The sequence below is a fragment of the Oncorhynchus nerka genome, linkage group LG5 (genome assembly GCF_034236695.1).
Source record: "Oncorhynchus nerka isolate Pitt River linkage group LG5, Oner_Uvic_2.0, whole genome shotgun sequence".
In the NCBI taxonomy this organism is placed as follows: Eukaryota; Metazoa; Chordata; class Actinopteri; order Salmoniformes; family Salmonidae; genus Oncorhynchus; species Oncorhynchus nerka.
The window spans coordinates 55,648,695-55,671,470 of NC_088400.1; the positions used below are offsets into that span (position 1 = coordinate 55,648,695).

General features: G+C 46.8%; 1 pseudogene; it reads left to right on the top strand.

Annotated features, from left to right (window-relative positions):
• The first annotated feature begins 12,869 nt into the window (after nt 1-12,869).
• Nucleotides 12,870-14,308, top strand: LOC115129965 (growth/differentiation factor 8-like; annotated as a pseudogene).
• The last annotated feature ends 8,468 nt before the right edge of the window (nt 14,309-22,776 follow it).

Genomic DNA, 22,776 nt, shown 5'->3' on the forward strand with positions numbered 1-22,776 from the left:
CTCAGACCAATTGACAGTACGCCCAGAACATTGCTCTGGGAACCAAAAAGGAGTATCTCAGTTTCAAGTTCCCAGCCTTGAGAGAAGAAGCCTTGTCAGTCACATGCAGGAACCAGCGTTAATAATGAATAATAAAAATCATGCTTAAATGACTTGTTTGTGTAGCAGTATATAATGACTGAAAGGAACGCCCTTTTCAGAGTTTTCATCAAGCTTGGAATGAGTTTGTGAACCTCAAAGGGAATACAGTTGAAGGTTTGTGTTCAAAAGTGATTGATGACCTATTTCATGTGTCACGTGGTTATGCTCATTTATGTACATCCGGTCCTGATGTTCTCACGCTATGGAGTGAATGCCTATGTAACCTGTTAAGGGTAAAGCATGTGTTTGCATTAAGGCTGTCCTGGTGATTGATGTATTGTTGAACTGTGGAATATGTTTTCACATTTGAAAGAGTATGGCAATGTTGTAGTGAGCTTATGTCTCTGCTGTTTAGTGATCTTGTGCATGGTCAGTATAAGTCAAGAGCTGTGAACACTACGTGCGACAAGAAACCTCAAGAGATTAACCACAGAAGACTCTCTAAAGAAGAAAGAAATAAAACATGACCAACTATCGGTGTATTGTGTCATCCGTGTCATGAACACAATGACAAAGCCATCAAAGCCATTCTTTGTGAGGCCCCTGATTGTTTTAATGGTGGAGTGGATATCAGTGATGGACATATGGGTTACATTTTCCAACCAGACGATTCAACGGTGAAGATTTTCACAAACGGCTGCCTCAACACCCATTTTCAACCAAAAACGGGTAGTTTTTCTGTCACGTTCTGACCCTAGTTCTTGTGTTATTTGTTTGTTTTAGTTGGTCAGGACGTGAGTTGGGTGGGCATTCTATGTTTTGTGTTTCTAGGTTGGTTTTCTGTGTTCGGCCTAGTATGGTTCTGAGGCAGGTGTCGTTAGTTGTCTCTGATTGAGAATCATACTTAGGTAGCCTGGGTTTCACTGTTGTTTTGTGGGTGATTGTTTCCGTGTCTGTTTTTCACCACACGGTACTGTTTCGGCTTTGTCATTTCACGTATTCGTTTTTTTTTGTTTTTGTATTTCATAGTGTTCAGTGTTTTTGTTATTAAAAAACGATATGGACACTTACCACGCTGCGTTTTGGTCCGATCCCTCCTACACCTCCTCTTCAGACGAAGAGGAGGAAAACCCTGACAGAATCACCCACCAACCTAGGACCAAGAGGCGTGGTAACAGACAGCGGAAGCAGCAGCAGTGATTTTGAACAGAGAAGGACCCTGGGCACAGGCTGGGGAATATCGCTGCCCCAAAGCAGACCTGGAGGCAGCGAAAGCTGAGCGGCGGCGATATGAGGAGGCAGCACCGCAGCAGACAGGTACGAGAGGCAGCCCCCAAATTCTTTGGGGGGTGGCACACGAGGAGTGGGGCTAAGCCAGGTAGCAGACCTGAGCTAACTCCTCGTGCTTATTATAAACAGCGCGTTACTGGTCAGGCACCGTGTTATGCGGTTAAGCACACGGTGTCGCCAGTACGTGTCCATAGCCCGGTGCGCTATAGGGCAGCCCCCCGAGAGTGTCATGCGAGTGTGGGCATCCAGCCAGGACGTATGGTGCCTGCTCAGCATGTCTGGTCGCCGGTACGCCGTTTCGGTCCAGGGTATCAAATCAAATCAAATTTTATTTGTCACATACACATGGTTAGCAGATGTTAATGCAAGTGTAGCGCCCGGGTATCCTGCGCAGGCTCTGCGTGCTGTGTCTCTGGGGGCGCTGGGAGGGTGCAGTGCCTCCTATGCCTGCGCTCCGCTCGTGCCGGGCAAATGTGGGAATGGAGCCTAAGGGAGAGGTGCGCGTAGTAGGCACTAGATCTCCAGTGCTTACCCACAGCCCAGTTCAACCTGTGCCTGCACTCTGGAGGGTCCGGGCTAGAGTAGTTATCCAGCCTGGGGGAGTGGTGCCAAGGCTGCGCACCAGAGCTCCAGTGCTCCCCTACAAGCCCAGTCCTTCAGGTGCCTCCTCCTAACACCAAGCCTCCTGGAAGTCTCCCCAGCCTGGTGGGTCCTGTGGCAGCCCCACGCACCAGGCTGTCTCTCTGTCTCCTCCCTACAGGTGCTCCCGTCTGTTCAGAGCAGCTAGAGTCTCCCGTCTGTCCAGAGCCGCTAGAGTCTCCCGTCTGGCCAGAGCCACCAGAGTATCCCGTCTGGCCAGAGCCTCCAGTCTGTCCAGAGCCGCCAGAGTCTCCCGTCTGTCCAGAGCCGCCAGAGTCTCCCGTCTGGCCAGAGCCTCCCGTCTGTCCAGAGCCGCCAGAGTCTCCCGTCTGTCCAGAGCCGCCAGAGTCTCCCGTTTGTCCTGAGCCGCCCGTCTGTCCTGAGCCGCCAGAGCCGCCAGTCTGTCCTGAGCCGCCAGAGCCGCCAGTCTGTCCTGAGCCGCCAGTCTGTCCTGAGCCGCCAGAGCCACCAGTCTGTCCAGAGCCTCCAGTCTGTCCAGAGCCGCCAGAGTCTCCTGTCTGGCCAGAGCCACCCGTCTGTCCAGAGCCGCCAGAGTCTCCCGTCTGTCCAGAGTCTCCCGTCTGTCCAGAGCCGCCAGAGTCTCCCGTTTGTCCAGAGCCGCCCGTCTGTCCTGAGCCGCCAGAGCCGCCAGTCTGTCCTGAGCCGCCAGTCTGTCCTGAGCCGCCAGAGCCGCCAGTCTGTCCAGAGCCTCCAGTCTGTCCAGAGCCGCCAGAGTCTCCCGTCTGTCCAGAGCCGCCAGAGTCTCCTGTCTGGCCAGAGCCACCCGTCTGTCCAGAGTCTCCCGTCTGTCCAGAGCCGCCAGAGTCTCCCGTTTGTCCAGAGCCGCCCGTCTGTCCTGAGCCGCCAGAGCCGCCAGTCTGTCCTGAGCCGCCAGAGCCGCCAGTTGTCCTGAGCCGCCAGAGCCGCCAGTCTGTCCAGAGCCGCCAGTCAGCCAGGAGCCGCCAGAGTCGCCAGTCAGCCAGGAGTCGCCAGAGTCACCAGTCAGCCAGGAGCCGCCAGAGTCGCCAGTCAGCCAGGAGTCGCCAGTCAGCCAGGAGTCGCCAGTCAGCCAGGAGTCGCCAGTCAGCCAGGAGCTGCCAGTCAGCCAGAAGCCGCCAGAACCGTCAGTCAGCCAGAAGCCACCAGAGCCATCAGTCAGCCAGAAGCTGCCAGAGCCGTCAACCAGCCTGAGCTTCCCCTCAGTCCTGAGCTGCCCCTCAGTCCGGAGGAGTTTGTTAAGTCCGGAAATGTCCCTCAGTCCTATTTATTAGGGTTCCCAGGTCAGGGTCGGCGGCAAGGGTCGCCGTTCCTAGGAGGCCACAGAGGCGGACTAAGACTATGGTGGAATGGGGTCCACGTCCAGCGCCAGAGCCGCCACAGAGGACAGATGCCCACCCAGATCCTCCCCTATAGATTCAGGTTTTGCGTCCGGAGTCCACACCTTGGGAGGGGGGGTATTTGTTTGTTTTATTTGGTCAGGATGTGAGCATTCTATGTTTTGTGTTTCTAGGTTGGTTTTCTGTGTTCGGCCTAGTATGGTTCTCAATCAGAGGCAGGTGTCATTAGTTGTCTCTGATTGAGAATCATACTTAGGTAGCCTGGGTTTCACTGTTGTTTTGTGGGTGATTGTTTCCGTGTCTGTGTTTTTCACCACACGGTACTGTTTCGGTTTTGTCATTTCACGTATTCATTTATTGTTTTTGTATTTCATAGTGTTCAGTGTTTTTGTTATTAAAAACGATATGGACACTTACCACGCTGCGTTTTGGCCCGAACCTCTTCAGATGAAGAGGAGGAAAACCCTTACATGTTTTCTCCTGCGTTGCGGATGAGAGAATGGCTTAAGATAAGACTTGCTCTATGTCAGATCGAACAGGCCCTCCGTGGAACATCCCTGCCTGGGTATGCATTGGAAGAGGACGTCTGCGGGCGAGGTGATTTGAAAGCCATGAGAATCTCTTCAGTGGCATATAGTCCGGACTCCAAAGTGACAATTTTAGGTTGTGCCGAATTCAATAGTTTAAATGCCAGCAAATCAGTTAGCTCGTATGTATCTTCAAAAGTCTGCACAGAGGTCAACTATTTTGTGCCTGTCTTTAGCTTTAGGTGGGGAGATTACTTAAAAGTCCTTGAAATGATCAAACGTGTGGAAACTCTTTTCCAACATCGTGAACATTTGCATCGATGGGCACTTCTGTCTTCAAGACAGAACATGGGCCTAAAGACAAGAAGGTTGATATATCATGGAAAAGAAAACATACGAAACCTGGAAGGCGCTGGAGATTAATGGGGGAAGAGACAGTGACTGAACCGTTCATCTTGACAATGGGGATTTAGACATGGATGGTGGTGGTGGTTTACAATATATCATTCCCAATGCCCTTTTCTCTAAGAAAATAATTACTTATAAAACATGTATATGTAGGATTGTTCAGTAATAATGTGTAATATGTATGCATTTCGGTACTAAAGATTTAAAAAATGTCATTTACATTGAATGCAATCTCTCATTCTGACCATGAACACAGTCCTCTCAGTGGCACCCGCTCTATAATTAGTAATAATTATGTGGTAAAATGTATACTTTCTGACTTCCTACCAGGTCAGACCTGAGTACTGTATGTAAACTCTCTCTCTCTCTCTCTCCCAGAGATATGGCATGGTTCCTCCCTAGTTTAAATCCTAGGCTTATGACTTCTAGGGAGAGTTTCCTAGATGCTGTGCTTCGGCATATGCATTGATGGGTCTTATAATGTATTCTTCACATGTGACAAATACAGTTTGATTTGATTTGAAACACACCTCCAGGCTGTGTAAGGGCTATTTGACCAAGAAGGGCAGTGATGGAGTGCTGCATCAGATGACCTGGCCTCCACAATCACCTCAACCCAATTGAGATGGTTTGCGATGAGTTGGACTGCAGAGCGAAGTAAAACCAGCCAACAAGTGCTCAGCATATGTGGGAACTCCTTCAAGACTGTTGGAAAAACATTCATTGTGAAGCTAGTTGAAAGAATGCCAAGAGTGAGCAAAGCTGTCATCAAGGCAAAGGGGGGTTACTTTGAAGAATCTAAAATATATTTTTGGGATAATACGATTCCATATTTTTGATGTCTTCACTATTGTACTACAATGTAGAAAATAGTACAAATAAAGAAAAACCCTCATGTTCCTCATGTTCCAGCTGTTTCAGTGTCAGCCCGTTCATTTCATGTTCTAAAGTGGGAGAAGGAAAAACATTCACTTACTGACTATACTTGAAACACCGACCTGTAAATAGATGATCTATTACAGATTGAGAATAAAACACCTCACCTCTGTTTTTAATAGTATTTTCCTTAAAGTAATTCTTGTCTTGAAGTTATTCCAGAGACTTTATATTCTGATCTGCTTCCTAGGGTTAGGTTCTTATTTTTTAGAGTAAGTAACTCACAGACTCTAGAGTAGCTTTAACCAAGTTTAATTCTGCTCAAAGGGTCTGTACAGCTGTAATTCAGACAACTCAACATTTCTCCCATCACAGATATATATATATATCCCACTTAAGACACTCCTCCTTCTCTCCAATCCTTACATCTTGGTTCTACAGGAAAATAGTAATGGGATACTAAACCCTTATTACTCCCTTCAAGGGATCTGACCTCACCTCCTGACCTCAACCCCTCCTTCGGCTAGTCCACAGATGTCCATCTGTCTCCCTATATCAATCCTTTGAGCTCCTCCCATCCACCCAGCACAATCCACGGCCACTCTGTCTTTCTTCAGATCTCACTCCTTAATATACTTATGCGTCTGATCTATCATGTCTTTAATATCTCAATGTTCAAAATGTCGAATCCAACAGTCCCTGCTCTTGAACAAGAGCATCCTAATGTTCAATTTATATAAACTTGAAAATTACTAATAAACAGATCAACAATGATAATAAAACATGAATAAAACAATGAACAAATTATTATTAAACATGAATTAAACAAACTAACAAATGGAACCAACTATGAACAAACATTCACTGCGAGGATTACAAATTCAGAGACTTATGGCCTCTGTACTATGATCACACAATGTGATTTCCATCTACCATCACACAACAAAATGCCATTCTAGCTGAATCTGCTGTCTCGTTCTATGCCAGATGGAGCAGCTTTTAGTTTCTCCACTTCCCCCTTCTGGTTCCTAAGAGAGTAATAGCACAAGACTTGGAAAGCAACAACAAAACATAAAACATTACAGTGATAAGCTATGCATAATTTTACATGCATGAAAACCAAAGTCTGAGACCCTGACAATTCCCACTCTCTCTTCACGTGACTCCCGGATACTTTCCTGCGGGGTTTCCACAAAAATGAAAGCTCTAAAAAGCTTCCTCATGCTTTCACCCAGTCTTCCCCTTTAGGCCCCAGGTTCCGAGAGGTGTTCCCAAGTCATGTCACCAGCAAGTGAGATAAACGTGCTGGATCAGATAGATGAAAAACCTGACATGCATGAACACGTACTGTAAATCACTGATGGAACTGTTCCACCAGGAAACAATCAACATCTAGTATATGATGGAAACGATCACTCCACCTGAACCTTGTTTTTCATGTCTTTGACTTTGCTGTCCAGCTTTTGTTTCTCCAGAACCAATGCTAGTCTGTGTGTTTTCTCTGTCGGACTGAGAAGAAAATACTGTTCATTTAACTCCACAGTTAAATGGCCTGCTGCCATTCCTGAGCATGCTCTGTACTGGTGGTGCCCCGATCCCGCAACTGAATCAACTTCAGGAGATGGTCCTGGTGCTTGCTGGACTTTCTTGGGCGCCCTGAAGCCTTTTTCACAACAATTGAACCACTCTCCTTGAAGTTCTTGATGATCCGATAAATGGTTGATTTAGGTGCAATCTTACTGGCAGCAATATCCTTGCCCTTTTTGTGCAAAGCCATGATGTCGGCATGTGTTTCCTTGCAGGTAACCATGATTGACAGAGGAAGAACAATGATTCAAAGCACCACCCACCTTTTGAAGCTTCCAGTCTGTTATTCAAACTCAATCAGCATGACAGAGTGATCTCCAACACTCACACCTGTGTTATTAACGAGAGAATCACTGACATGATGTCAGCAGGTCCTTTTGTGGCAGGGCTGAAATGCAGTGGAAATGTTTTGGGGGATTCAGTTCATTTGCATGGCAAAGAGAGACTTTGCAATTAATTGCAATTCATCTGATCACTCTTCATAACATTCTGCAGTATATGCTAATTGCCATCATACAAACGGAGGCAGCAAAATTCATATTTGTCATTCTCAAAACTTTTGGCCACGACTGTACAAGCAATAAAGAATGGAAGACCATTGGCAGTAAAGGCCTGAGCTCATACTACACCTGGAGGTTTCCTTTGAACTTGCGGATGTTGTGTTGTCGCAGGAGGTCTTTCTCCAGGGTCGAAGCGGCTGTGTTGGTCATCAAGCTGGGCTAGGAGATCGTGGAAGCGGACAGTGGCCAGCGATTCTTCAACAGCCACATTATCCCTATGGATTGGATCATTGACATACTGTATATCAATATCAGAACAGCAACATTATCCCTAGATATGGATTCACAGGATAATTAAAATTGGATGAAAGAGATGAAATACAATAAAATACTGATATAATAGAACAGAGTAGAGTATAGTAAGTCAAATAGAATAGATCTTTGTATATCCATTTTACAGCAGCCACTCTGCAGTCTTCGTCCCTGCTTGCTTACCAGTCAACGCTCTCAATCCACTTGCTGAGGTATCGTCTGATGTCCAAGGGGAAGGACCTGCTCCTGGTATTTAGGGTCCAGTAGTTTCAGCTGGCACCACTGGGCCTTCTAGACCAGTGAGCAATAACAGTAAAGGTATTATGAAAATGTACAGTTGAAGTCAGAAGTTTACATACACCTTAGCCAAATACATTAAAGCTCAGTTTTTCACAATTCCTGACATTTAATCCTAGTAAAAATGATCTGTTTTAGGTCAGTTAGGATCAACACTTTATTTTAAGAATGTGAAATGTCAGAATAATAGTAGGAAGAATTATTTATTTCAGCTTTTATTTCTTTCATCATATTCCCAGTGGTTCAGAAGTTTACATACACTCAATTAGTATTTGGTAGCAATTGCCTTTAATTGTTTAACTTAGGTCAAACGTTTCGGGAAGCCTTCAACAAGCTTCCCACAATAAGTTGGGTGAATTTTGTTTCATTCCTCCTGACAGAGCTGGTATAACTGAGTCAGGTTTGTGGGCCTCCTTGCTCGCACACACTTTTTCAGTTCTGCCCACAAATGTTCTATAGAATTGAGGTCAGCGCTTTGTGATGGCCTCCAAACATAACGATGGTCATTATGGCCAAACAGTTCTATTTTTGTCTCATCAGACCAGAGGACATTTCTCCAAAGTACGATCTTTGTCCCCATGTGCAGTTGCAAACCGTAGTCTGGCTTTTTTTATGGCGGTTTATGAGCAGTGGCTTCTTCGTTGCTGAGCGGCCTTTCAGGTTGTGTCGATATAGGACTTGTTTTACTGTGGATATATATACTTTTGTACCTGTTACCTCCAGAATCTTCACAAGTTCCTTTGCTGTTGTTCTGGGATTGATTTGCACTTTTCACACCAAAGAACATTCATCTCTAGGAGACAGAATGTGTCTCCTTCCTGAGCGGTATGACGGATGAGTGGTCCCATGGTGTTGATATTAGCATACTATTGTTTGTACAGATGAACGTGGTACCTTCAGGCATTTGGAAATTGCTCCCAAGGATGAAACAGACTTGTGGAGGTCCTCAATATTTTTGCTGAGGTCTTGGCTGAATTCTTTTGATTTTCCCATGATGTCAAACAAAGAGGCACTAAGTTTGAAGGTAGGCTACACCTCCAATTCACTCAAATTATGTAATTTTGCCTATTAGAAGCTTCTAAAGCCATGACATCATTTTCTGGAATTGACCAAATTGTTTAAAGGCCCAGTCAACTTAGCACATGTAAACTTCTGACCCACTGGAATTGTGATACAGTGAGTTATAAGTGAAATAACCTGTCTGTAAACAATTGCTGGAAAAATTGCTTGTGTCATGCACAAATTAGATGTCCTAACCAACTTGCCAAAACTATAGTTTGTGAACAAGACATTTGTGGAGTGGTTGAAAAACAAGTTTTAACTACTCCAACTCTAACGGTTTTCTTCCTGGGAAGGAGAGGAGGACCAAAATGCAGCGTGGTTAGGTTTCAACATATTTAATAACGACAATAAACGTGAACAATACAAAATAACAAATGTGAAAACAAAAACAGTCCTATCTGGTGCATAGACACAAAAACAGAAGACAATCACCCACAAAATACCCAAAGAACATGGCTGCCTAAATATGGTTCCCAATCAGAGACAACGATAAACACCTGCCTCTAATTGAGAACCAATCTAGGCAACCATAGACTTACATAAACACCTAGACTAGGGAACACCCCATAAACATGCAAAACCCCTAGACCAGACAAAACACAAATCCCCCATGTCACACCCTGACCTAACCAAAACAATAAAGAAAACAAAGATAACTAAGGCCAGGGCTTGACACCAACCTAAGTGTATGTCAACTTCCGACTTCAACTGTATGTCTCTGATCAAAACAGGAACCGGACTACAACATGAATAATAATTCGCCTTAATATGTCTGGCATGTAGCAGCTTGTTGTCCTCCCTGCCCCATTATCTCCATCTCAACACAACAGTTCTGCCCCATTTCCAAACAGTAGCTAGGTTTCCATCCAATTTGCGACAGATTATCAAGAAAATATTATATAATCTGCACAAAACAATATATGCATTTCCCCTTAGGGATGTGTTTCCAACAAACATACTTTTTGTGGATAGAAGGCTGTGCTTATGACGTAGTGTACATTTTTTTAATCACTTTGAAGTTAATTCCCATTTACAGAAAGAAAAATACAAATGAAATGGGTTTCCATCGCATTTTCAACTCTACTGATGGTTTTGTCACAAAAACTGCTGCGGTAGCTTTATATAGCAAATGTGCCCACTCTGGTTTTGGCACATGTGCTCTAGCCAACAGCTCGCAGACACAGTGCGGGTAGGCAACCAACATTATGAGATTATCAGGACAAAGGTAAGACCCAGATGCAGACAGTGTCGAAGAAACAATGTATATTACAGCAACAGGGGCAAAGGTACAGAGCGGCAGGCAGGCTCAGGGTCAGGTCAGGCAGAGGTCGGTAATCCAGAGGTGGGGCAAAGGTCCACGACAGCTGGCAGGCTCAGGGTCAGGGTCAGGCAGAGGGGTCAGGCGGGCAGGCTCAGGGTCAGGACAGGCAAAGGTCTAAACCAGGAGGACGAGAAAAGAGAGGCTGGGGAAAAGCAGGACCGGATACAAAAAAATTCTGGTTGACTTGACAAACAAGCCAAACTGGCTACAGACAAACAGAGAACACAGGTATGAATACACAGGGGATAATGGGGAAGATGGATGACCCGTGGAGGGGGGAGGAGACAATCACAAGGACATGTGATACAGATCAGGGTGTGACAGAGATTGTTATGGATAAGAGCGGTATTATTTTATTTGTCAAACAGCAGCCATGGCATCGATCATCATGTCACCAAAATAAGACTCTCGGTATTCATTGGAAAGTTACGTCAAGTTCATCACCTTGCACATTCAGACCCTCACCCTGTGATGTTCATCATAATGTATTTAACCTGTAGCCTAATAAACTGTATGCTTTCCCAAGTTGTAGTGTGAGGACACACAACATATCATGACTACAAATTTACTTCGATATGATGGTTATTAACTATATCAATAGCCTTTTTGTGCATAAAGATTATTTCTCACATAATTAATTTGACTCACAAAAAAAGATCCCACCATGTCGAACGAACAAATTGTCTGGTCGACATTTATACAATTTTACGAGCATTTCATGTTTCCATAGCTCGGCTGTGACTTGTTTCATGCGTCAGGTAATTAATATGCATGAAGTTTAAACATAATTTCCCTCTCCTTTGTGAAGTGTTGCTATAAAAGGCTGTAACACCACTGCTATAAAAAAAATGTATTGCCTTACCTTAAATCACAGAGAACAGACTTCTCTGTTAAAATGTAGGCTACAAAAATCACAAGGGCAACAGTCTGGAAGGCAGTGAAACCTGCATGTGGAAATAAGTATTATCCAATCTGTGTTTAAAATTCCATCTGGGAATTTCATCAGTATTTTCCCAGGTTTTATGCAGCATTCACATGCTAGTCGAAACTAGGGAATGTCTGACTTGCTAACTGATTGAACACGACACGTGTATAACTACAACTTCCGAGTTTCCTTGTTCCGGCTAATACATGAACGCTGCATCATGCCTCGGTAAACACCAACACTAATCACTTTTCCATCCACAGTTTTATGCGAGTGCAGTCATGCGTTTAAAAAAATGATAATGACAGCTGTGATGGAAACAGGAATTTTCGGGACAATTTTATAAATCCCGACAGATCATTTGTTCGATCGCATGGTGGGATCTTTTTGTGTCAGTCAAATTAATAATGCGATAAATGTCGGTGGAAACGCCTTTATGTGCAAATATTGATATAATAACCATCATATTAAAGTAAACTTGGACTAACGCGATGATATGGTGTGTGATGGTCCTTCTTCTTCTACGAGTTTTAATGACTGCACTCCAACCTAAGTGTATGTTAATTAACTAACGACTTCAACTGTATGTATACTGTAGCTAAGAAAGTAATACTAAGTGTATGTTGTGTAGTAAAATGTTAGTAGCCCATGTGCCTCACCCTAATAATTTGGTGTATTTTTACCTCTTAATTTCACCTAATGTTCTGACTTGGTGGTACACATGTAGCCTATAACCTGTACTTGACAAATGTAATCATCCAATATTGTCAGAGCTTTCATTATTTATTCTACGGTTCTGACTTGGTGTACAGGGAGAATACTGTAAGAACGGCTCATGTTCTGAATTCTGTCGCTGTACATTTTAAAAGTGCTAAACAAATAGTTATATGGACTACGTCCATCCTAGCTCGCTCATTAATGTTTTAATCGAAATTATGGATTACCTCTAATCCACTTGTCATGCCATAGTTTGTACATCTCAATTGTCATTAGAAATCCACATTTGTTTAAGCAAGTCAGCCATATCAGTGATGCTTTTTTTAAAGGCAGTAAATGAGGCTGAATGAACTGTTCTGCTGCCAGACAAGGCTCCGCTGATAGCCAGGTGTAGCAGTGATAAGATGTTGGGACTGCTGTTAGGACAGATTTATGCAGCCCCTATCAGTTTGTGGGGACCGTTTGTCACCATTATAGTGCAATTAATGAATGGTTTAGTATTGTGTAGTAGCTTTGCTGGCATGCATCCTACATTTTTTTTTTTTTTTGCCCCAACAAGATTTCCATGCTAAAATCACCACAGAACATTTGCTATTAAATGCAACAGTTTTTGTGACAAAATTACGATAGAGTTGAAAATGAGATGGAACCACAATGGACTTTAGATTTTTATTCTGTACATAAAAAAACGTGCGTGAAAAAGTAGCCGTACATTTTGTGTGCACTATGTCATCAGGCACTGATTTGTATTCACAACAAGTCATTTTGGTGGAAACACACCTCAGGTGGAAAATAATATTTTCTTTATGTGGATTCTACAATATTCCCATGAAATCTGTTGCCAATAGGATGGAAACATAGGCCAATTACTGGAAGCATGTACTATAGCATTTTAAAACAGTCTATCTCTTTAAAACCGAATCAAAACATTCATCTCTAATGCAGCCAATCAGAATCATAAAAGGGGAGATTATAAAACAAAGTGACAGGATGCAATTTATGCTTTACACTCATAGGTGCACTTGGCACCACCATGGGGGTGAATGAAACCACAAGGCACCAAGCCAACGTAACAACAGTGGATGGAGAAGTACAGCAATGCTCAACCTGCGAGTTCAGAGAACAGAACAGACTAATGAGACTCCACAACATCAGATCCCAAATTCTCAGCATTCTGAGGCTCGAGCAGGCTCCAAACATCAGCGGAGAAATGATCAGGCAGCTCTTACCAAAAGCTCCCATCCTTTCACAATTTACAGACCAGTATGAGCATCGTGTGGAGGATGAGGAGCGTGCCCCAACTGAAACGATCATATCCATGGCAACACGTAAGTAATTACTTATTTTCTCATACCAAAGTGGGTAGTTTATGCCTGCCATGCGCCATGGAACCAGAAAAGTCTGTGCGTAAATTCACCAGTGTGGAGTGCGTAATTGGGTTCCAAATGGTCAAAACTGGGACTTATTCTAACTCTTATCTTTTTAGCTGGACCAATGTCACAACAAGACGGAATACCATCATGTTGTTTCTTCAATCTCAGTCCGAAGATTCGACCTAACAACATTTTACATGCACAACTTTGGGTGCACCTGCGGCCGGCTGACACCGTCACAACTGTCTTCTTGCAAATCTCCCGCATAAAAGCAACCACTGAGGGGAACTCGCGCATACGGATCCTAGACATCAATCAATTACTCAAAACCTGGCTTCGTCAGCCCGAAACTCATTATGGTCTCGAGATCAAAGTTTATGATTCGAAAAGGCAGGACTTAGCTGTCACAGTAGCAGAGTTGGGAGAAGAGGGACTGGTAAGTACAGGCCCACAGTGTATTAATGTAATTATATCTTAATGATTTGGAATGTGGTTTTGCCTTTAGGCATCATAATATGTTGGTTACAAGGTTTAATAAAATATATTAATATTAATAACCATGTATAAACATAAATCAATCCACAGAGGAGATTTCATTCCATCAGAGTTATGCCACCAGATGTTCGCAGTGCTGTTTTGTTTTGGATTTCCTTCTTATTGACATTCAATTCACAGCAACCCTTCATGGAGGTGAAGATATCGGAGAACCTAAAGCGTTCCCAGAGGGACTCAGCCCTGGACTGTGATTAGGAGTCCTCAGAGACGCTGTGTTGCCGCTACCCCCTCACCGTCGACTTTGAGGCCTTTGGCTGGGACTGGATCATTGCCCCCAAACGCTACAAGGCCAACTACTGTTCTGGGGAGTGTGAGTACATGCACCTCCAGAAGTACCCCCACACTCACCTGGTGAACAAGGCTAGCGCCCGGGGTACCACAGGGCCCTGTTGTACTCCAACTAAGATGTCCTCCATCAACATGCTCTACTTCAACCGCATGGAGCAGATCATTTATGAGAAGATACCGTCTATGGTGGTGGACCACTGTGGCTGCTCCTGAGAGGGAGGATGAGAGGACAGGACAAAACACACACGCACATTGTGTTGTGTAATGAGTTAAAAAGGTATCCCAAAGTGAACCCTCTTACAAGAATCCATAATATTTTTGCATAAACGGCTACAGGTGACATGTGGAGTTTGAAAAACATGAACCCTTTGCTCTGAGTGAGGACATGAACTGCCCATACTCTCCCCCCCGAGGTTCGTTCTGCAATGTGGCTGGAACTGCTAGAAATATTTAATTAAGGACACATAACACAATTCTCATAGGAGTGCAAAACCTGCACTGAAACAGATGTCCCCGATATTGTGGATCACTGGATTTTGGAACAGCTTGGTGGTCCTCAGAACACAGTGTCACATACAGAACTATTCTATTAGCCTACATGAATTGAAACCAAAAATGGTATGTTCCTTATGTTGCTAAATGTTTCAGGCCTTTTAATCATATTATATTGTGATCAGTTTAGCCTACAGATTATGCTAGGCATATTAGGTTTGGCATTAGAGCTTTCCTAGTACCATATCAACGCAAATCAATTCATATTTGGCACACGGTCAAATATTATTGCACTGGTGGAGCTAGGAAAACACGCATTTAGCCAGACCTGCAATAACAACTGCTAAATATTTGTATGTGACCAATAATTAAGGTTGCACATTTTGGGGATTATTCAGAGGTGGAAACTTTCTGTGGGAATTAACAGAAATATATGGGAATTAACAGAAATATTTTTTTATTAATATTAATACCATTTAAATGTAGATTTTTTGCATTGGATATACAGTATTTACCATATCATATGGAGAAAGAAACCTTTTAAACCTTGTAAAAAAGGGAGTACCAGTACCAGATTAATGTGCAGAGGTACAAAGTATTTCAGGTAGATATGTACATGAAGGCAGGGTAAAGTGACTAGGCATCAGGATAGATAATAATGTTTGTGTGTTTGTGTTGAGTTGGTATGTGTGTGTGTGCGTATGTAGTGAATGTTTATGTGTATGGGTTTTGTGTGGGAGTGTCAATGTATGGTGTGTGAGTGAGTGTGTATATGGTGTGCATATATAGTCAAGTGAGTGTGCATAGGGTCAATGCAAGATAGGGTCAGTGCAGATAGTTTGTGTACCATTAATTGACTATTTAAATCAAATACAATTGTATTTGTCACATGTGCTGAATAGAACTGGTGTAGACCTTACAATGAAATGCTTACCTACAAGCCCTTAACCAACAATGCAGTTTTAAGAAAAATACTTAATAAAATAAGAAATAAAAGTAACAAATAATTAAAGAGCAGCAGTAAAATAACAGTAGCTAGGCTTTATATAGGGGGTACCGGTACAGAGTCAATGTGCGGGAGCACTGGTTAGTTGAGGTAATGGAGTTAATATTTACACGTAGATAGAGTTATTAAAGTGACTTATGCATAGATAATAACAGAGAGTAGCATTAGCGTAAAAGGGGGTGGTCAATGCAAATAGTCTGGGTAGCCATTCGATTAGATGTTCAGTAGTCTTATGGCTCGGGGGTAGAAGCTGTTTAGAAGCCTCTTGGAAGTAGACTTGGCGCTCCGGTATCACTTGCCGTGTGGTAGCAGAGAGAACAGTCTATGACTAGGGTGGCTGGAGTCTTCGACATTTTGTAGGGCCTTCCCCTGACACCGCCTGGTATCGAGGTCCTGGATGGCAGGAAGCTTGGCCCCAGTGATGTACTGGGCAGTACGCACTACCCTCTGTAAGTGCCTTATGGTTGGAGGCTGAGCAGTTGCCATACCAGGCAGTAATGCAACCAGTGTTGCTGTAGAACCTTTTGAGGATCTGAGGACCCATGTCAAATCTTTTCAGTCTCCTGAGGGGGAATAGGTTTTGTCGTGGCCTCTTCGCGACTGTCATGGTGTGCTTGGACCATGTTAGGTTGTTGCTGATGTGGACACCAAGGAACTTGAAGCTCTCAACCTGCTCCACTACAGCCCCGTCGATGAGAATGGGGACGTGCTCGGTCCTCCTTTTCCTGTAGTCCACAATCATTTCCTTAGTCTTGATCACGTTGAGGGAGAGGTTGTTGTCCTGGCACCACACGGCCAGGTCTCTGACCTCCTCCCCATATGCTGTCTCGTCCCCTTATGCTGTCTCGTCGTTGTTTATGATCAGACCCACCACTGTTGTGTCATCTGCAAACTTAATGATGGTGTTGGAGTTGTGCCTGGCCATGAGGGAACAGGGAGTACAGGAGGGGACTGAGCACACACACCTGAGAGGCCCCTGTGTTGAGGATCAGCGTGGCGCATGTGTTGTTACCTACCCTTACCACTTGGGGGCGGCCCGTCAGGAAGTCCAGGATCTAGTTGCAGAGGGAGGTGTTTAGGCCCAGGGTCCTTAGCTAAGTGATGAGCTTTAAGGACACTACGGTGTTGAATGCTGAGCTGTAACCCATGAATAGCATTCTCACAAAGGTGTTCCTTTTGTCCAGGTGTGAAAGGGCAGTGTGAAGTACAATTGAGATTGTGTCATCTGTGGATCTGTTGGGACGGTATGCAAATTGGAGTGGGTCTAGGGTGTCTGGGATGATGGTGTTGATGTGTGTCATGTCCAGCCTTTCAAAGCCCTTCATAATACACATGTGAGTGCTACAGGGTAATAGTAATTTAGGCAGGTTAGCTTAGATCTTTTGGGAACAGGGACAATGGTGGTTGGCTTGAAACATGTTTGGATTACAGACTGGCATAGCCGCGGGAAGTAAGGGTGCTGCAGCATCCCCTGAAAAATCTGAATGAAAAAAAATATATATATACACTTTTTATTACACCCGCCCCCCCGGTTGGTGGATTTTTTTTTAAATCGCAGCACCACCCCCAAACTACTTCCTGCGGCTATGCAGACTGGGACAAGGAGAGTTTGAAAATGTCAGTGAAAATACTTGCCAGCTGGTCTGCGCATGCTTTGAGAAAGCACCTTGGTATTCTGTCTGGTCCAGCTGCCTTGTTGATTGATAACCTGTTAAACGTATTGCTCACATCGGCCATGGAGAGAAAGATCACACAAGGCACAGTCTTATATTCCTCGAAAACAGGCATTTAGCTCGTTTGGGAGTTCTGCATTGCTGGGCAACTCAGCTGGGTTTCCCTTTGTAATCCATTATTGTCTGCAAGGTCTGCTACATATGACGAGCGTCGGAGCCAGTGTAATAGGATTCCACCTCCCTCCTTGTCCTTTTACATGTTTGATGTCTTGTCGGAGGTTGTAGCATGCTTTCTTGTATGCGTCCCGTAGGTGGTAGCTACGCCACCATTTCACATCGGCTACACTCACCCCCCTTTTGACCTCCTCCCTCTTTCCGCAGCAACCAGTGATCCGGGTCAACAGCATCAATGTAACAGTATAGAATTTACGTCCGTCCCCTCGCCCCGACCTGGGCGCGAACCAGGGACGCTCTGCACACGTCAACAGTCACCCTCGAAGCATCGTTACCCATCGCTCCACAAAAGCCGCGGCCCTTGCAGAGCAAGGGGAACCACTACTTCAAGGTCTCAGAGCAAGCGACATCACCGATTGAAACACCACTAGCGCTAACTAGCTAGCCATTTCACATCGGCTACACTAGCTCGGGGATTCAATCTAGCAACCTTTCGGTTACTGGCCCAATGCTCTAAAGCCCCTGGGCCCAAGCCCGTAGGGGGCCCGAAAGGCAAAACAGAACAAAAAAAACATAGGAGCCCGCTGTCAATGTTCAAAATACACCAGAGAGCATAATTTACCCACAGAGGATCACTCGTTTCAGAATACCTGTGGACTAAATTTGATCAAAAGCACATACATGTAACTGCCAAAATAAAGGAAACACCAACATAAAGGATATTAATAGGGTGTTGGGCCAGATCAGAACAGCTTCAGTGCGCCTTGGCATATATTCTACAAGTGGACCTAAACCATGCCAGGAAGATCTACCCCACACCAAAACAAATAGTTTCTATGCCTCATTTACTCAAGTGTTTCCTTTATTTTGGTAGTTACCGGTATTGCAACAATTTGGGAAGCATGCTAGCCTAATATAGAACAGCTTGTTGCATTGCCATAAAACCTATAGAAGGGTTTTGGAACCTCTTACCATGGCAATTTGAATGTTAAACTCATGGTACGCTAGTAATGGCTGCCAGTCCTGACTTGAATAGGAACTGTGATCTATGGATTATATTTATATGGTTTGTTGCCGCTGTCAGTTTGCCTTTTACACATTTCTAAATACAATTGCGGGAAAAACATGTTTTTCTCTCACAAATCCCAACAGCAGCACTGTATAGGCCTACTTACAGTATCTTCATCATTGGGTGAGTCAGTGTGCCACTGGAAAGTTTATTTAGTAGCCTACTGTAACCTATAATATTGTAGCGACCCGCACAGACAGCTGTGTGTTATGTCCTAGGCTAGGAGGTGGTTGTGGTGTTCGCGGGGTCCGACATGTCAATCAACCTGCTATCTGCCAATCACGGGAATGCCTGGAATGTTCTGATGCCGGGCATCCTGGTGGTTGGCGGAGTGGCGTGGAGGGGGGTTGGGCATTGGAAGTTAAGACCAGGTTCAGCCTTTGTTCTCTCTCTCTTACGTCTGGGCTTCACAAGAGAAGGTCACGATTGGCTTGTGGGTTATCTGTCATCTATTTGGCGTGTGCTACGGCCCAAACAGTAGCCTGTGTAAAGTTGGTTCAATAAACCGTCAATTCGCAAACTCAAGCCTCTGTCTGGACAATTGTTCATTTATGATCTAGTCAGGTCATTACATTGGTGTCAGAAGTAAAAACGTTGATACAAGTTAGCCAGCTAGCTAGCTGACTTATGTGGCTAGCTACTGTAGGTGAGAACGGGATTGAAAATGCTTCGAGGAATCCGAAAGTGAAGGTGGAGGTAGGGGACGATTATGGCCAAGGAGGTGCGTGTGAATGGACGTCGGGGTTCTGTCTGAGGAGATCGCCAGGGCGTCGGAGCGCAGAGGCCGCTTGAGGGAGGACGTTAGAGTGATGGCCGCTGAAGCGGGCATGAGTGCTTCGTCGAGTGTATTTCGCGCGGATTCTGGTGGGCGGACCGAAGTGGCGACGTCGACGCGGCGTGACGAGGAATCTGGGGCTCAGGATGTAAACAAACATGGCGGCGCCCAGTTCCCGGCTGCGTCCGTATCTGTTAAGACCCCGAAGTATTCCGGTAAGGCGGATTGGGAAGCTTTTCATGCTCAGTTTGAACTGTTAGCTCATTTTAGGGGTGGTCGGATGAAGAAAGGGCACTGCAGTTGGCTTTATGCCTCACGGATGAAGCTCTGGCCTGTTTGATATTGATTAGCCCCGAGGACAGGCATGATTATGGTGCTCTAGTGGGAGCACTGAGGAGGCGCTATGGACAGTGTGTACAGCCCGGGCTACTGCGCTCCGAACTGAGTAATAGACGCAGGCAGCCTGGAGAGCCTCTACGGGTACTAGCTAATGACATTGAGAGCCTCTCTCGGCGGGCATATGCTCACATGCCCCCCCTCCGTGCAGAGCGAGCTAGCACGGGACCAGTTCATACAGGCGCTCTCCCCTACGGAGCTGCGCATACAGGCCCAGCTGGCTCATCCTGAGTCATTGCAGACAGCCTTGGAGATGGCTTTGGAGAGGGAGCTGGTGTGGGCTGGGGCTTCAGCTGGGGCTTTGGTGGGGGTGCAGGGAGACACACCCTCTGTGCGAGCTGGGGGGCAGAGCAGCCCGGAGCCGGAAAAGCCTGCTTGGGTGGCCGAAATGACAGAACTCATTCGGGCTGTGTCGCTACAGGCGGCACGAAACACAAGCCCTGGTCCCAGGGTCTGCTGGGGTTGTGGCCAGCCAGGCCATCTGCGCCGAGATTGCCCCATGTCCCCCAGAGCTCAGGGAAACGGCTCGGGGTCCGCATAGACCGGGTAGTGCGGACCCCTGGCTTTCTATCCCAACCACCATCATCTTCAGGAGGAGCCCACCGGCACAGACGGGGAAGCAAGGCTCCACTTCCCCCAGAAGCAGACGAGGGCAAGCGGATGGAGCCTGTTGTTGTGGTGGGCCGGACCTGTGTTGGGGACTTTTGTCATGTCCCTGTCACTGTGGAGGGGTGCCCTGCTCCGCCCTGGTGGACACTGGGTCCACAGTAACCCTGGTGAGGCCAGATATTGTGCCAGGTTGGACTCAGTGTGAGCCTACAACTGTGCAGCTCCACACAGTCACAGGTGAGCTGGCACCCATGAAAGGGAAGGGAATAATGACTCTGACAGTAGGGGGCAGGACTGTGCGTCATCCTGTGTGGGTGGCGGCTGTGCAGGACCCTTGTATCCTGGGGTTGGACTTTCTTAGGAGCACAGGCTGCCAGTTAGACCTAAATAGGGGCACACTGAGCTTCCAGGGAGGGACGGAAGTCACCATGGCCCCCCCTAATGTCACATTCACTCAACCCAACAAACCCTTTACTCCAACAGTTAAAGCAGCAGAGACTCATGGCTGCGCCCCCTCCCCCACAGCTGTGTGTGACTTTTCCCCAGTCCCCCTGTCGGTGTGTTACATTCCCCCAGCTACCTCCATGACACAGCCCTCTGTGAGCCCGGGCCGCACCCCCCCAACCCAGCTACCCCAGATGGGAGAGGAGAGGACACTGTCAGCAGTGAGGGAGATATGGGGGAGGAACTGTGTTGGTCTTGACCCTGAGCAGCAGGAACGGTTGTGGCAGTTGCTGTTTGAATTCAGAGACAGCTTTGCGTTGAGTGAGGAAGAGGTGGGTCAGACTCTTCTGGTGCAGCATGAGATCGACACAGGTGATGCTCGACCCATCAAGATGCGTCCCCGCCGTATCCCGCTGGCACGCCAGGAGGCGGCAGACAAGGCTGTGTTGGAGATGCAGCGGGCAGACTTCATTGAGCCCTCAGACAGCCCCTGGGCGGCGCCAGTCGTCATGGTTCCGAAGAAGGGGGCAAGCTGAGGTTCTGTGCGGACTACAGGCGGCTGAATGAGGTAACCAGGAAGGACTCATACCCCATACCACGTATCGATGAGTCGCTGGACCTGGTTAGGGGTCCTCCTGGTTCTCCTCACTAGACCTCCGCAGTGGCTACTGGCAGGTGCCCCTCTCCCCAGAGGCCAGAGCCAAAACTGCGTTCTCCACTAACAGAGGACACTGGCAGTTCAAGGTCCTGTGCTTTGGCCTGTGCAACGCTCCAGCTACTTTTGAGCGTTTGATGGACAGGGTGCTGGATGGCATCCCCGACAGCAGTGTCTGGTATACCTCGATGACATCCTGGCCCATGGCAGCTCCTTCCAGTCAGCCCTGGGGCGCTACGGCGTGTGCTGGAGAGGGTGGCTGCCGCAGGTCTGAAGCTCCACCCCGAGAAGTGCCACTTCATGAGGAGAGAGGTGTCCTTCTTGGGCCACCGAGTGGGGAAGGAGGGGATCAGCACCATGGAGGACAAGGTAGGGGCTGTCAGAGACTGGCCCACCCCCACCGACCAGCGTCAGCTGAAGAGCTTCCTGGGCCTGGCCTCGTACTACAGGAGGTTTGTACGGGGCTTCTCAAGCGTTGCTGCTCCACTGAACCGCCTGCTGCCGAAGGACAAGGCTTTCACTTGGACAGTGGAGTGTGAGGAGGCATTCAACACCCTCAAACGTGCACTGATCGAGGCCCCGTGCTCGCCCCCTGACCTCACCTTGCCCTTTATCCTGGACACAGACGCGAGCAATGTGGGCATGGGTGGGGTGCTGGCCCAGGTGGGGCCAGAGGGGAGAGAGTGGTGGCGTACTTCAGCAAAACATTTGACAAACATGAGCGCCGCTACTGTGTCACCCGGCGGGAGCTCTTGGCTGTTGTGGCTTCCGTCAAACACTTCAAGTACTACCTGGGTGGTCTGCCCTTTACTGTAAGGACTGACCACTCTGCTCTCCAGTGGCTCATGTCTTTCAGAGAGCCAGAGGGGCAGGTGGCACGCTGGTTGGAGGAGCTTCAGCCGTATGACTTCACGGTGGTGCACAGGGCAGGGGCACGCCACCCAACGCCGACGCCATGTCCCGTCGGCCCTGTACTGCAGACGGCTGCCGCCACTGTGAACGGAGAGAGGGACGGGAGAGAGCTGCGGGCAGAGGAGGGTGTCTGTGCCACAGTGTGTCGGGCGAGCGGGCCTGTCTGCTGTGAGCTGCAGACTGTCGACGTGGCTGAATGGCGGCAGCAGCAGGGACGGGACACAGACCTACAGCCAGTGCTACAGTGGGTAGAGGCGCAGGTGAGGCCACCATGGGAAGAGGTGACAGCGCTCTCACTCGCGACCAAAGGGTTGTGGTCGAAGTTTGAGAGACTGCGGCTGGCTGATGGCGTGCTACAGCGGGCATGGAAGGAGTCAGCTACGGGAGAGGAGAGGTGGCAGGTGGTGGTCCCAAAAGCATTGCGGGAGGCTGTGCTCCAGAGTACTCATGGGGGGTGGGGACTGGACACTTTGGGG